Consider the following 17,250-nt stretch of genomic DNA (forward strand, 5'->3'; position numbering starts at 1 on the left):
CCTTGTCCCTATCCTGAGAACTTTATAGACATTGTTTCACAGTGTTGTAGTTTCAATGTTGCTATAGATAAGTCTTAGCACAAGTCTGCTTTTGATTTCTTCCTTGGGTAAGATTTCCTGGTGTGGGTGTGGGTGTGGGTGTGGGTGTGTGTGAGGCACCCTCTAAGGTGGCCCACAGTGATCTCTTCCTCCTAGCATTCATGCCCTTGTGAAATCCCCTCCCTGTGGGTGTGGTCTGTACCCAGTGACTTGCTTCTCATAAATAGGCTATGGCAAAAGTGACAGGATTTCATTTCTGGTATTGGGTTACAGAAAGCCTGTGAATTCTGTCTTGCTCTTCCTCTCTTTCTCTCTCTCTTACTGGTTTGTCCTGAGTGGGGTTGTCAGATTTAACAAATAAAAATTCAGGATATCCAGGTAAATTTGAATTTCAGATAAGCAATGAATAATCTTTTAGAATAAATATGTCTCATACAATATTTGGTACATACTTATACTAAAAGGATTATTCATTGTTTATCTGAAATGCAAACAACTGGACATTCTGTATTTTCTCTGGCACTCCTAGCTCAGAGAGAGGCCAGCTGTCATCTTGTATTGTGAGCTGCTTTATGGAAATGTCACGTGGTAAGGATCTGAGGACAGCCTCCAGCCCACAGCAGAAAAGAACTGAAGCTCTTAATTCAACAGCTCTTGAGGAATTGAATCCTTCCAGCAACTGCATGAGTGAGCTTGGAAGTGGATCCTCCCCTGGTCAAGCCTTGACATGAACGACTGCAGGTCTTGCGCACACCACCGTCACTGCCTCACGAGAGACCCTGAGCCAGAGACCTCAGCTAAGCCACACTTGGGTACCTGACCCACAGAAACTATGCCATTATAGATGCTTGGATTTTTTTTCTTTTTCTTCTGCTCTGTTGCCCAGGCTAGAGTGCCGTGGCATCAGCCTAGCTCACAGCAACCTCAAACTCCTGGGCTTAAGCGATCCTCCTGCCTCAGCCTCTCGAGTAGCTGGTACTCCAGGTGCGCATCACCATGCCCGGCTGATTTTTTCTATTTTTAGTAGAGATGGGGTCTGCTTTTGCTCAGGCTGGTCTCCAACTCCTGACCTCAAGCAATCCCCCACCTGGGCCTCCTAGAGTGCTAGGATTACAGGCGTGAGCCACCATACCTGTCCATAGATGTTTGGATTTTTAAATCACTAAGTTTTAGGGTAATTTGTTGTGTGTGCATCAGTAGATAACTAACACAGGGTGTCCAGATAGCTTTGTTAATCAGAGCTCTTCGTTGAACTCCTCTAACTTATCAGTATACTTTTTTTGCGGTTGGTAGTTGTTCACTAATCTATTTTTGTCTTTGTAGGAGGAAGCTGCAGATTCACCAAAGTTTTTGCGTCTTATCTTTGAATTGTTTTCCTGATCTGTTTTACTGTTGTTTCTCTATTTCCTTTCAATGCTTTATTCCATTCAAATTCATTTTGCTCCATTTTCTCAATTCCATCTTCTGGGATTTTCTATTTCTGACAAAGTTTCTCCATTATTTCGTTTTCATTTTACTGCTTCTGGTATTATCTTCATTTCTGAAATGGTTTCATTTTTCGTTTCCATTTATTTCTTGAGCCTTGCAGCACACTTTTCATTCCCGTCTATTGTTCTTATGCCGTTGCGTGTCTTATTTGAGTGTTTATTTCATGTAGAATGCTGGTCATAAGTTTTACTTGCTTTGTTCTATAACATTTCTGGGATGTGTCCTTTGTTAGGTTTTCCTCCTTTTCTCCATCTACATTCACATTAGTTTGTTTTCTTTATGACCATTGCTCTTCTTGGAATGGCGTTCCTGGTTTTGGGGTGAGATCATTATGACAGATGGTGAGAGTGAGGGGTTGGGGGGTTGATCTGGGGCAGAGAGCAGCCTGGGGAGTTTGGTCTCTAAACACCTTTTCACCAGCATTTTCTCCTGCCATCCATTCACAGAAAATCTCCCTGGTCAAGGAAAGCTCCATGTGTCATACTTGGTCTTGGGGGGGGGGATGGTGTTTAGCCCTGAATTGTCCCCCACGGATCAGAGTGGCATGCTTCCCGTAGGCTTGCTGCCTCTTGGTTTCTCCTCCACAACGGTCTCCTTTTTACAAACGTGGCAGGTCTATATCATCTCACATTCAGCCTCCCTTCCCCACTATTCCATGGTGCCAACATTCAGGAAAACTCTCTCAGCTACCCAGGAACCTCAAAGTTACCTTTCTAAACTAAAAGTTCTGGGTGCTATTTGATTGAAAAGTCTGTGCTCTGCCTACTCTACCCAAAAGCCTAAGAGGTGGGAGTCCTCTTGTAGCATCTTCCCTGACCTGGTCCGATTTTAGCTGTGCACACTAGTCCTTCCACATCAGCTGTGGTTTGAAGATACAAGTCTGTCTTAGTGTCATCAAATACGAAATTTTCTTTTCTGTTTCTCATTCTCTTTGTTGTTTTCAGGTAGCTTCAAGAAGAAAATAAGAGCAGAGATTCTTTTTTCTTATAGAAAAATACGTACTTACTATAAAAAATTTAAACTACTCTAAAATAGAGAGAGAGGAAAAGCAAGACGCACAATAAACCTATGCCCACAGTACAGCATTTCCTTGTGTAAAGAGATAATAATTATGTTTTTAACAAAATTCACTTTCAATAAATGTGTACACATATTAAAACTTATCTTGTACCTCGTTCCATGACATTTATATTAAATAAAACACTCTCTTTATGAATGGACACACACACACACACACACACACACGTATTTCGTTTACACAGGGGGCATGTTTCCAGGAATGGAAGCTCTGACTTAGCCATCATTTCTTGGAATCACTATAGCACAGGCTCTTAGGCAATGCGCTCCCAATATTCAGTCCATTGCAAAGTCTTTTCTGTTCCCTTTACATTCCCCAAAGTCAAGACATGGCTCTGGTTGTAGATTTCTGTAGTCTGCCGCTGTGTTTATAATACCTTCATAATGTTAAAGCATGTCTACCAGCCTCTAAAATTTTTCTGGATTTTGTACCACTGATTACTCCTTGGTTCAAGGCATCTGTAGCCACCTTGATATTTGCATAAAACCTATACTATGCTCTTCCTGGCACTTTTGCAGCACACTTTCTTGCACGTCTTTTGTCAGCCACTGTGGGTCAAAGCTATTTACTGTAACGTGAAATAGTGACAGAGAGGTCAAGCGGAGCCAACAGATTGGCAAGCAGCATTCAGACTGAGAAAAGCCAATATCTTCTTTCAGCACTTACTGAATAAAGCACTGGACAGTGCCAGTACTCTTCTGTCTGATATGCCATGAAGAAACATAATTATGCATTACCAAAAATATTGAATGGATTCATATTTATGTTTTAAATATTAAGTCATTCTAAGATGAATATCACTTTTATGAATCAATGCTCCCCAAGGCAGTGCTTAAGGGGTATGAATCTTACACTAGATTTTCTCAGAATCAGGTCCTGAAACAGTGGCTTATTTGACAGGTGGTGCCTGGAAGCACAGGTAGGGGAGGATGTGAGAGGAAGAGGATGCAGTGATACAGGGTGCACTATTGAGCAGGTTATCAGAAGGGAGAATCTTAGTAAATGTGATTCTATAGCATGATAACACCCAACTTAACATCAGAAATGAAAACAGGGCCCTTGTTATCTGGGTGGGGAGGAATCCAATTTCAGAAACCCAACTTAAGGGTCTATGTGGTAGTATTACCTCTTTTACCAGCTGTCATGGGCTGGGTTGCCCCCAGATCACGAGACAAAAATTTGAATTCAAATGGTTTATTAGGGAGGAGAACCCAGGAAGGCAGCCTGCTAGGGGAGTGAGGAAGGAAACAAGGAAGAGAAAAAAGCCAACAGAGTTTCTGTCAATGAGCAAGGTACTGTTGCTGACAAGTCAGACTCAGGCCTGATAGGAATCTCAAAGTTTTGTTCCCCTGCATCACTGGATGATGGTTGTCCTGGTAGCAGTAACTGCCTGGCACTTTTGACCTGCCATATGTGTGGCCTGAAATAAAGGCCCTAGGGCAGAGTTCCACGAGCTTTAGTCTACAGATTAAATACAGCCCACCACTTGTTTTTGTAAATAAAGTTTTATTGAGACACAGCTGTGCCCATTCATTTACATTTTGTCTAGGGTTTCTTTCACACTACAAAGGCAGAGTAGAGTAACTGTGTGAGAGAGTATCTGTCCAAAAAAGCCTAACATATCTACTATTTGGCCCTTTACAGAAAAAGTTTTGCTGACCCCTACTTTAGAGAGTCACAGGTGTTTGCAAGTAGGATGGCACTAGTGCATACCCAAAGAGTGCAGCTGAGGTGGACTGGGTGGGCAACAGTATGCATACACTGCCATTTCCTTAACTATCCATTGTTGGTGGTTACACTGATTATTTCCTGTTTTTCACTTTTGTAGAAAATCCTGCAAAATATAATCATATATGCATATCTTTACACATTTTTGTGCATATTTCTTCAGTGATTTTTGTTAGTTTTTTAAAGGTATAATTGCTAAACAAAAAAAATTAATGAGCCCAACATGATGAATTTGGACATATGCATATATCTGTGATACCATCAGCACAATCATGGTAATAAAAATATCCATCACTTCCAAAAGTTTTCTGTGCCCTTTTGTTTTGTTTTGTTTTTGTGAAAAGAACACTCAACATGGGATCTACCTTCTTAACAAATTTTGAAGTGTACAATGCCATATTGTTAACTATAGACACTGCTGTACAGCGGATCTCTAGGACTTATTCACCTTGTATAACTGAAATTTATATCCACTGAAAAACTCTCTATTTCCTCCTCCCTCCAGCCCTTGGCAACCACTATTCTGTTTTCTGGTTCTATAAGTTTGATTATTTTAGATACATACTATAAATGGAATATTTTACCGGATAGATTCTTAAAAGTAGAAGGTTACCTCCAAGGACTACACATAATTTTAGATTTGGTAGTATAGTAAAATTAACCTCCAAAATTATACATTTCACACTCTCTGTGTATGAGATTCCTGTGTCATCACCAATGCTGGGCATAAGTTTGGCTCACAGAGAGGAAATTTGGACATATGAGTCTTTGGTTCAGGAGAGAGAAGGCTGAAGTGTAGACAGAAATTTGAAAGATGTCAGCTTATAGATGACAATTAAAGTCACAGGGGTATCTAGGACTGCTCAGAAAACAAATATGTAAATTGAGAAGTGACCCATGCAGAGAACATAAGAAAAGAACCCTTAGGGACGCTGTCTTTTAAGGCATGGATGAGGAAGAGAAAAGAAAATGAGGAATGCCACAGAGGTGGTCAAGGAGAGCACCAGTTCCAAGAGGCCAAGAGAAGAAAGTGTTTTGAAAGACAATGCTGTGAAATTCTGGCAAGAGGTAACGACAACAGAGTGCCCCGTGGATGTAGCACAATGAGAGCAATGGCAGCCTTGGTGAGGACAGCGTTCGTGGAGTGGTGGAAAAGGAAGTGACACCATTGTGGAGTGAATGTACATGAACGAAGGAAAGATGGTGAGGACCTGGTGAGGACCACGGCTTTTCCAAGACCTCTGAGACCAAGTGGAGGAGAAAGTTAAGGTGGTGGTTGAGGAGGATGTCAAGTCAATGAGAGGGCAGAGTAGTCATTTCCATCCTAGACCGTTGACTTGTTTCAGCAACTTTGAACTTCCATGAGAAGGGCTTGGGGGTTGAGGATCTATCACTTTTCTCCCAGAAAAGACCCTTCACTTCAGGAGCTAAATGGACCCAACCTGAAGCCAGATCCCAAATCCTAATTCAGTCAAAGTACATGTGTACACTGGTCCCCTCCACCTGACCCCTGCAGGATAGGTGGATATAGGTTTGGATTTTGTGCAACTAAACCTCATTCTGATAGTTTTAGTAAAGCAAGGAAGTCATCTGAGTAAGAAGGTGTTTTTCCTGCGCCTACTGGAAGACCTATTCCTACTTCATCCCTGTTCTTGCCATGGGTCCGGCATGTTCATCAGGGAAGGTGAGTGCTGACCCCCTTTAAACGGCAGGGCATGCAGGGACCGGCCTGAGCAGCACTCATGTGTCTACTTCCCTCCTCTGACGGTTCTCCTGGAGGCCCCGCCACCTTCCTCCTGGACGTTTGGTCTGCAAGGCAAGGACGCATCTGGCCTAATGTCTCCAGGTGACTCTTCTTGCAGCCAACTTCCCCCCTGCCTGATTTTCTAGCATTTCCTACCCTATCCAAGCAATCTTTGCCTTCCTCATCACCGGAGTCTGATTTTAGACTTCAAGGAAACAAGAAGGATCATCCTAATAGCAAGTAAGGAGGGTGTGGTACTTGATTTTCCTACATCTTTACCAGTGTCCCCCAAAGCAGTTGTATTTGGAAATTGAGTTGTGTCTCTTTTAATCATAGGAGTCTTTGAAGTGCCCATAGGAGCAAAGTTCTAAGTTACACCCTCATTGACTAGCCCACCCTGACCTCCCTCTCCTCCAGGAATTTTCCTCAGCACCCTCCCTCCTCTGGGCTTCCGGGATCCCTGTGTATACCTGAATGGGTAGTGTTATCAAATTATATTATAATTATTCATGGACTTTTCTGTCTTTATTAAGTTTTTAATTCCTTGAAAATAGAAGCCTTTCTTATAAGAATGATTCACAACCTTGGGGCCTAGAATTTGCCTGCATAGATAAACGAATGGGAGAGGTGAAAGGATGGAATGGAAATTTGGCAGAGAAAACAAAAGTCTTAGTGCCCTGTGAGTATTTCCACCTGTTATGTCCACACTCTCCCAGCCATGGAGCCAAGCCAGGGTAATACACATGCTATTTTTACCATGCATCCATTGCTTTGTGGTTTTAAATTGTACGAAAGGGTACACAATAAATACTATTCCCCCTGCCACCTTCTGGCCTTGTCTCCAAGTTCCCTAATTCTCCTCCTGAGGTGAAACCACCACTAGCTCCTTTCTTACAGATCTTTTCTGAGCTGCTCCATGCATGTAGCAGCAGGTGTGAATTCCATAACCCTTTGTTCTTCTGCAGGACTCAGCCTTGGGTCCCTGTGACTCTCAGCATGCCTTTGGCTAGCTGAAGTCTCCTGAGAGCAAGGAGAATTGGGGTGGCACGCTCTCAGTGCATGCCTGGAAACTGGGGGTCTGGAGAGGCACTGACCAGGAGATGGAAGAAAAAATCACCTGCTGCCTTGATCAGGTGAAAATGAAGTCTGTGTAAACTGCTCTGTAAGATCGAGCTTGAAACGGATATTCTAAACTCCCCACCTTTCTGCTCACCCATCTTCTATTCACTCCCCTTCTCCCCTTCTACCACCAACCTTTGCTTTTCCTAGCCGTGACTATAGTATAGACCCAGTTCTGCGATGAAGCAGCCAGACTCTGTGGCTTCCCCCCTACAACACCACCCCTCTGTTCACCCCGGAAACCCTCCTGGGCAGCCCCAAGGAGACCCTCACCCACACCAATCTCATTCCCAATTCTGGCACCAGACGGAAGCCTTGATTTGTCTGAGCTCCAGTACGAGTTGCAAAAGGCCGTGATTTTGCAGGAGTCCAGGCTGCAAGGCAGCCATTGTTTAGTGGATTAGAGCCTTGGCATTCCTAATCACACCCAGCCTCGGGCTCCAGGAGCATGAAGAAACCCTATTTACTAGCATTCAGTGGGCTTCTGGCTGTTATTTCAGATGCAGAATAATTAGCAATATGCCCAAGAAGCAACAAAGCCTTGAATGGTATTTAGTGACAATTATTCAGCCAAACCATTGCTTACTATTATAGGGGCTTATTAGCACCAAATTGTTTCGATAGGAAGTGGCATCAGCAATAAAAATAATGGCTGCAGCTTGCTGTGCAATCCCAGAGTCAGCAGAAAGGGGTTGGAATGTGTGCACGTCTCTTTTACAAACCCCAGGAATTCGGGGGACCTGCTGAGATGTGTTGGCAGCAACAGGAACTGACTCAGGTGGCTGAGGGTAGAGAGCAGGCAGGGCTGCTCCTGCCAAATCACTTGCTCCTTCCTCTTAGCGTTTATTTATGCGGAAGAAGAGGGTGTGCGGAGCAGGCTCCAATATACACCTTTGCTCAGCTCCCCTTTGGGGTGAGCTGTAGGATACCAAGGGACATGCTGACATCCTCTGCCCTATCTGTCTTTACAGCTATACTCCTGAAATCTAGAATGCAAGGGCTGAAAGAGACTTCAGAGAAAAAGCCTACCTTTTTACAGACCAAAATAATCTATGCTCAGAGATGTCATTTAATTTACATAAGATCACACAGCAGGACTGAAATGAGAATCTGGGTAGAATTAGGTACATCCTTTTTCTATAGTTTTCATGCAGCCTGGATCACATTTTGATAATCTCCTTTACTAAAGTAGAGAATGCATACTCAGATCCACAATTCAGCTCTTCAGGCTGAAAAGGACAAACCATTGAATGCTTTGTGATGGAATTTCAGGGGTGAAGCATACGCAGAACCAGGAACTTAGCAGTATGCACACTAGTCAATGGACTTAGATCCAACCATTTCCGTCTTCTCCAAACCACATTTCATCCCCCATATGTGAGCTGCTGGGTGAACTTTAATTTTCATGTCCAGTCTAAGACTTGTGCTTCTTTTAGGATTACTGGGGAACCTTGGTCCCTCCCTCGGCTCTATAACTTACAAGACTCATCGTGGGAGCAATGAAAAAATATTACAATTTACAATAAAGTATTTAAGTTTATATAAAAAGATTTAGTAAGCAGATGAAATGTAATAAGGGTAAATATAAATTTTCACATTTCGGTCTAAAAAAAGCAGTGCAAACATAAGAAGGAAAGCTAAGTGCTGAATATTTGGGAGTTTGGGCAATAAGTGCTATGTGAGTCAGTGTCTCAGTCTGCTTGGGCTGCTATATAACAAGGTACCATAGACTGGGTGGCTTAAACAACAGGAGGTTATTTCTCACAGTTCTGAAGGCTGGGTGTTACAGATTAGGGTGCCAATATGGTGGGGTCCTGGTGAGGGCTCTCTTCCCAGTTTACAGACTCCCACCTTTTCACTGTGTGCTCACGTGGTCTTTCCTTGGTGCATGCATATAGAGATCCCTCTGTCTTCCTCTACTGATCCCATCCTGAGATCGTGACCTCATGGCCTCATCTAAACCTAATTATCTCCCCAAAGCCTCTTCTCCAAAGACCATCACATGGGAAGATAGGGCTTCAACATCTGAATTTTAGGGAGATACAACATTCAGTCCATAACAGTCAGCATTGCCAAATAAAGTAACATTTTAAAAGGCCAAATATAAACTTTCATTAAATTTTCAAAATATGGTATAGGAAAGAAAGGAGGCACTAGGCCACCTTAACCTTTATAGGTCAGTTTACACCTGGAGTAAATGGCTCCCTCACTTTACCAGCCTTTGTTAAAATAATATTTGTGGGGAGGATCAGGCCCAAAATCTTAGTTACCTATACAAACTTATGTAGGCTATCAAGAGTTTTAGGGTAAAAATCATTTTTTTGAAGAGGAAAAATTGTGAATTAGAACGTGAATACTAAAGGAGATTTGAAATTTCCCAAACTAGCAATTTGTCTACTGCTAACTAAACTACTACAGAGAAGGAGCAGTTTACCTCTGGAAGCTGTACCACACTAAGGTCAGTTAGCACAGGTGCCACAGGAAATCTTGCTGGGGCCTTTCCACATAAGGCTACATGGCTGACCTTGGGATTCAGATGTCATCGGCAGGCTGAGCCCCGAACCTGGGACAGCTCAGGGAAAACTTAGATCGTCTCCCTGGAACTGACAGCCAGGTTTCAATCAAGCAATGGCTTTAAAATACTGAACATCCTGAGACCATTGCCATCTTGAACCAGTTTGAGTTCTATTTCTGTCGACTTTGCCTTGTTCTTCAGTTTTCTTACTTTTATAAGTTATAAGGAGGAATGGGAAGCATTTTGATGTTTCAATAAATTACTTTGATAAAGAGTAACTTTATAGGCAAAAAAAAAAATGTTTTTCTTGCACAAGAGAATACAACTGACTGATACACGAGCTAAATAGGCAACGTAAACCTTGGGTGTCAGCTACCATCACCATAGGTCCAGTGCAAAGAGAACACAATAGACCTAGGCACTATCCATCAAATTCACGCCACTATTTCTTTCAGTGGACATTTATTTTCTTTCAGGGTAAATGAGAAAATTTATGGGGAACCATAAATTTATCCCCACCAAGCTTATTATAATGGGTGAAAAATTAAAATTAAAAAACCCTTCCACTGATAATAAAAGGAAACATGACAACTTTGAGCCATAACCTTTGAAAAGTATGAGTCAGAGAAAGAGAGAGACAAAAGATTCCTAGAATCTGCACAGCTTATTGCATTATGATTGGACTGGAGTCCCCTCCACTCATATCCCTTTCACCAGAAATACTACCTGAGTTGGGGAGTCGGTGAAAGGGAACGTAAGTGAAAGAAATACCATTAATTGCCCTGTATGTTTTAAAATGTTTGTGTCCCCTCCATAATGCATGATGAAAGTTAATCCCCGATGCAACAGTATTGGGAGGTGTGGCCTTTGGGGGGTGTGATTGAGTCATGAGGGTTCACCCCCATAAGTGGGATTAGATGTGAAAGGGATTAATGAAGGGAGTTGGCTCCTCTTGCCTTTCCACCTTCCTCACGTCAGGACACAGCATTCCTGTTCTCCAGAGGATGCTGCAACAAGGTGTCATCTTGGAAACAGACAGCAGCCCTCCTCAGCCAGGGCCTTGATCTTGGACTTCCCAGCCTCTAGACCTGTGAAAAATAAGTTTCTGCTCTTAATAAGTTACCCAATCTATGGTATTTTTTTATAGCGGCACAAAATGGACTAAGGTAGCTCCCAACTTGGGAAGAGGAAAATTGAGAACTGTGCAGTCAGCCCAGGGCACAGGTGCATAAATCTGGAGGGAAGAACTTCTGCCATCACCTTGGTTCCACCAGAGACAGGAAAGAACAGACAGGAAACGTGGGATGATTGTAACCAGCGGGAGCTAATTATCCCCAGGAATAAACAAGGATTTAGAAAAACAGAAGACAAAGAGAAAATACATAAGACAAGGTCCTCTGATAAAACTTGAGGATGAAAGGGAAGAACAGGCCCATGCAGAGACTATAGAAGTCCTAACAGCAGGCCATAAGCCCCCTAAAACCAGGACACACACACAGTAACACAGAGACACCTCAAAACCAAGAACACAGAGATTATATAGGAAAACAGAAAAAGGGAAAGACACTAAAGAAAGAAAATGTAACAAGGTAGAATTAAGATGAAATAAATCTTTTGTGTAAATAAAAGCTAAGTGTATACATTTATCTATTAAAAGAATGTTTAGGCTGGGGGAATCCAAGACCCCCAACATCATGCAAGAAACTCAACTAAAAGGAAGTGAGTATTGAATGAAGACCCAGTAGCAGTGAGGGAGTGAGCCACGTGTGCATGGGAGAAAGAGCAAGTGTGGGGACCTTGTGGCTGGAGGCTGCTGGGTGTGTTCCAGCCCAAAGGCCAGTGTCACTGGAGTGAAGTAAATAAAGGGGAGCAGGTGGGAAATGAGCTCACAGAGGTGAGGGAAAGTCAAATCATCATAGATCACAGTAAAATGTTTGGCTTTTGTATGACATGGTGAGTGTCCAGAGGGCTTTTAGCAGTGATTTGCCATTGCTATAACTCAATTTTAACACACAGCTTTTGCTGCTGCATTGAACGTAGGCTCTAGGCAGGAAGGGAGAAACCACAAAATAAACCATTGTGATGTCTTGGGCCAGGATGGTGGCAATGCAGGTGGCGCCAAGTAGTCATTCTAGATACATAGTGAAGTTAGGACAAATAGCATGTTCACAAGTGGCAGAGTTGGCCTTAGCTGATGAACAGGGCTCCTCTATAATAAGCAGAGACAAGGTGTAGGTTGTGGGCACAGAGGCCCATAGGTAGGTAAAAATAATGTTGGTAAGACTATGTGGAAGTTCCACTCTGAGTGCTGGGGAGTCCTCAGTGAAATAGGAAACAAGATCACCAATGCATAGCAGAATGGGGAAGGAAGTGTTAGATGCTGGAGAAGAGGGGAAAATGTTTGAAATAGCTATTAAGACAATAAGGAGAATGGACAGGCCACCAAAAGATCATATGGTGGCTGGTCAGAAATAGAGGCCCACGTGGGGCTAGTGATAATTAATTTAAAATGAGACCCATCAGTATGGTCGTGTGCCTTATTCTAACCACATTCAGCTCAATAGATTCAGGGATGGACTGGGTGGGGAGTTGAAGGTAACTAAGGCCATGGATTAGCTGAGACAGCATGAAGTACAGAGGAGTAAGGGAGCTGGAGTGATTATCACGACCAGTGTGAATTGAAGCTGGGTAAGGATTATACTGGGAACCCAAGAAGGTGAGAGAGAATGAAAATAAAAGGAGTAGATGGATAGATTGGCAGTCTCAGTGCAGGAGAACTGGGTTGGAGGAAAGCTAGATGCCCATTGAGTGAACAAAATGAAATGTGTAACATGTATAACAAGTGTTATATTGCAGCTGTAAAAAATAATAAGCAAGATTTACAACCAGCAACAATGATAGCTCTTAAAAAAATGTAGGGCTTAATGAAAATAAAAGCAAGAAAAGAAGAAAAATAATATTTTTAAAGCTATATGGATATGTAAGGACACAGTTAGAAACACAAGGGTGGTTGTCTGAGAGTGGATTGGTGGGTATTAAGGGAAGAAAAGCATGAGAGAGAGGTCAGCCCAGATTGATCACGGGCGTGAATTTTTTTTTCAGGAGTATGATGAATTCTGCTCTATCAAACTTGGTCCATAAAAGAGGATAAAAGGCTTAAAAAGCAAATCCGTGCTCAGGGGAAAATCTAAAGATACAAATTCTTCCATTACTAAATAAAAATAAGTAAATTAAAATGTCCGACAAGTTTAAAAATCAAATTAATGTACAGAAGGAAGGAATTAGTAAAGATAAAAGCAAAAAGAAATGTATTTTTTAAAGTAGAAAAAAAGGGTAGACTTGTTAAAAAAATCAAGAGCTATGGGATCTTTTTAATGTAATTTAAGAAATATATATCTCACTGGTTAAGAAAAAAAGTAACAAAATACCTATGTACCTAGTTAACAACAAATAAGGAGAATTAGACTCATATAGAGTACTTTTCAAAACTCACTGTAAAGAACTTTACACTTATCCCAATAAATTAGAAAAAACTGGAACAACTGGATTAAATGAATAATTATTTAGAAAAATATAAGTGGCCAAAACTGTTTCTGGAAGACATAGAAATTCTAAATACCAATAATAGAAGAAACTGAAGGAAACAGTAGCAACAACATGCAAGGTAGACATTTTCACAGGCATCATTCCAACCTTTAAGAAGTATATAATTTCAATACTATTTGTTCCTAGCTAGGCATTAGAATTAAAGAGAAATTTGCAAATTAGTTAAATAGAATAATAGTAACACTCAATACCAATGTCATAATCAAAGTTTTATTCTGAGATTGAAATAGAAGGAGCATACCAAACATAATCTGAATGGGGAAAAGCTGAGAGCCTTTCCTCTAAGATCTGGAACAAGGCAAAGATGCCCATTTTCACCACTCCTATTCAACATAGTACTAGAAATCCCAGCCAGAGTCATCAGACAAGAGAAAGAGACAAAGAGCATCCAAGTTGAAAATGAGGAAGTCAAATCATCCCTCTTTGCTGATGATAGGATCTTTATGTAGAAAAACCTTAAGACTCCACCAAAACACTCCTAGATTTGAAAAATAAACTCAGTAAATTTGCAGGATACAAAATCGACATATAAAAATCAGTGGCATTTCTACACATCAATAATGAACTACAAAACAATGATGAAAGAAATTGAATAGGGTGCAAACAAACAGAAATATATCCCATGTTCATGGATCAGAAGAATTAATATCATTAAAATGACCATAGCGCTCAAAGCAATCTATCCATCAAAGCAATTCTTATCAAGTTACCAATGTCATTCTTCACAGATTGGAAAAAATAATCCTAAAAGAGCCTAAATAGCCAAAGTAATCCTGAGCAAAAATAAATATTAATTAAATAAAAAGCAAAGCTGGAGACATCATACTATCTGACTTCCAAAATATATTACAAGGCTATAGTAAACCAAACAAACCAAATGGTATTGGTATGAAAACAGACAAATAGACCAATGGAACAAAATAGAGAGTCCAGAAATAAATCTTAGTATTTGCAGCCAACTGATTTTCGATAAAGATGCCTAGAACACTGGAGAAAGGACATCCTTTTCAATAAATGATGCTGGGAAAATTGGATTTCTATATGCAGATGAATGAAATTAGACCTCTATGTCTTCCATATACAAAAATCAACTTAAGATTAATGAAAGAGTTAAATGTAAGAGGCAAAACTGTAAAACTACTAGGGAAAAATAAGGAAAATACTTAAAGATATCTATCTAGGCAAAGATTTCATGGCCAAGACCTCAAAAGCACAGACAACTGTAACAAAAGTTAACAAATGGAACTATATTAAACCAAAAAGCTTCTGTGTCAAAGGAAACAATCAACAGAGTGAAAACAACAACCTGGTGAATGGGAGAAAATACTTACAAACTATTCATCCAACAAGGGACTAAAATCCAGGTTATATAAGAAACTCAAACAACTCAACAATTAATAAAACCCAAATAATTCCATTAAGAAGTAGGCTAAGGACTTGAACAGACATTTCCCAAAGGAAGACATACAAATGGCTAACAACTATATGAAAAAATGTTCAACATCACTGATCAGCAGGAAAATGCAAATCAAAACCACGATGAAATATCATCTTACACTAGTTAGAATGGCTATTAATAAAAAGACAAAAAATAACAGACACTGGTGAAGATGCAGAGAAAACTCACATATACTGTTAGAAAGAATATAAATTGCTACAACTACTATGGAAAACAGTATGGAGATTCCTCAGAAAACTAAAAATGGAACTACAGTGTGATCCAGCAATCCCACTACAAGATATTTATCTAAAGGAAAAGAAATCAGTATATCAAAGGAATATCTGCACCTCCCTGTTCATTGTGGCACTATTCACAATAGCAAAGATATGGAATCAACCTAAGTGCCCATGAACAGACAAAGATAAAGAAAACGTGGTGTATACACACACCAGAATTCTATTTGGCCATTAAAAAAGAATGAAATCACGTCATTTGCAGCAACATGGATGGAGGTGGAGGTCATTATGTTAAGTGAAATAAGCCAGGCACAGGAAGACAAATATTGCATGTTCTCACTCATAGGTGGGAGCTAAAAAAGTTGATTTCATGGACATAGAGAACAGAATGCTAGACACCAGAGGCTAGGAAGGGTATGTGAGTGGGAGGGGCAATATAGAGAGGTTGGTTAGTGGGTACAAACATAGTTAGATAGAAGAAATAAGCCCCAATATTTGATAACAGAGTAGGGTGACTATAATTAGCACCAATGTATTGTATATTTCAAAGTAGCCAGAAGAGAGGGCTTGAAATGTTACCAACACACAGAATTGATAAATACTCAAGGTGATGGATACTCCAAATACCCTGGCTTGATCACTACACATTCTACATGTGTAACAAATACTCACATGTACCTCATAAATATGTAAAATATTTTGTATCAATAAAAAATATTCTAAGAGCTAATAAAAACAGCACAAGGAAAGGCCTTACTTATGATTATCAATGGAGAAAATATTCACTAAAATATTATCAAACATAAATTAGCAAAATATCAAATGAATGGAATACCATTACCAATTTTTTCCCCCAGTAAGTGTAAAGATGGTGTTGTGGGTTGAATTTTGTCCCCAAAAAGGTGTTTCAGCGTCTGGGAATGTGACCGTATTTGGAAATAAGGTCTTTGCAGATGACTGAGTTAAGAGCAGGTCATTAGGGTCAATGTGACTGGTGCCCTTATGAAGAGGGAGATTTGGACAGAGACAGACATGCACACGGGTAAAACACCACCTAAAGATGAAGGCAGAGATGGGCAAAGATGGCAACAAACCACCAGAAGTTAGGCTGGAGGCATAGGACAGATTCTTCCTCACAGCTCTCAGAGGGAACCGACAGTGCTGACACCTTGGTCCAAAATTTCTAGGCTCTAGAATTGTGACATAGTAAATTTCTGCTGTTTAAGCCATTCAGCTTGTGGTGCTTTGTTATGGCCGTCCTGGGAAACTAGTACAGATGGATAAAAGAGAAAAACAATATGATACTCCTAGTGGATGCTGAAAGTCATTTGAAAACACTAAGTCTTACTTCTTAATACAATGAAAAACAAACCCTTAAGAAAATTATATAAGAAAAATATGTAGCTCGATCCAAAATCTAGCACCTTGCTTGCTGGGCAAATACTAAAATTCTCATTAAAGTCAGGAACAAAAGGCAATACTCCTAGCACCAATATTACTAACACTCTTCAGGAATTACTAAACAATGCAATTAGACAAGAGAATTAAATTAGAGGAGGCAAAATTACCACTCTTTGCAGATATGATTATATGCCTTGTAAAATCAAAAGATTTAAAAGACAAATTATAAAATTGGAAATTTCAGTATGCTAGCTGGTTAATTTATAAGGAGTAAAGGATTCATCTTTAAAGAAATGGAATAAGATGTCTGAAAATGAGGACAGGTCACATGGAGGGCAGTATACCAGAGTTGAGTCATTTCAAATTTGGGCAGGTGGGCCCCCACCAAGTCCTCCTTCTCACTGCTCATCCTGTAGCACACCTGCCCACCTGCAAGCCTCTCCACCACATATTCCTAACCAGCTTCCCTTTCATGGCACAGACCCAGCGGAAAATCTACCAACAAGCAACAGCACTAGACAAGGTCTATAAAAAATCAACTCAATTTCTCCTTTATCAAACATATGATAAAAACAGTGGTATTAAAAAGAAAGACCAAGATGAACAAATAGAATAATTGGTACCAGAAACCAGAGAATTTAAAAACGAATTTTTTTTTTTAAATAAGAAGCTCTAATTAGTAACCACATAGTGATTTGGGAAGATATTGTATCCATAAAACAGCAAAAGGATGTTATATAAAAAGGTAATAATTAAAAAAATAAGAATGCTCTAGGAAAGTAAGCATATGATGACTAAAATTAAAAACTCAATACAGGGCTGGAGGAAACTATTAAGGTTATCTCTTAGCTCACA

Source organism: Eulemur rufifrons, chromosome 9 (genome assembly GCF_041146395.1).
Source record: "Eulemur rufifrons isolate Redbay chromosome 9, OSU_ERuf_1, whole genome shotgun sequence".
NCBI classification, from domain to species: Eukaryota; Metazoa; Chordata; class Mammalia; order Primates; family Lemuridae; genus Eulemur; species Eulemur rufifrons.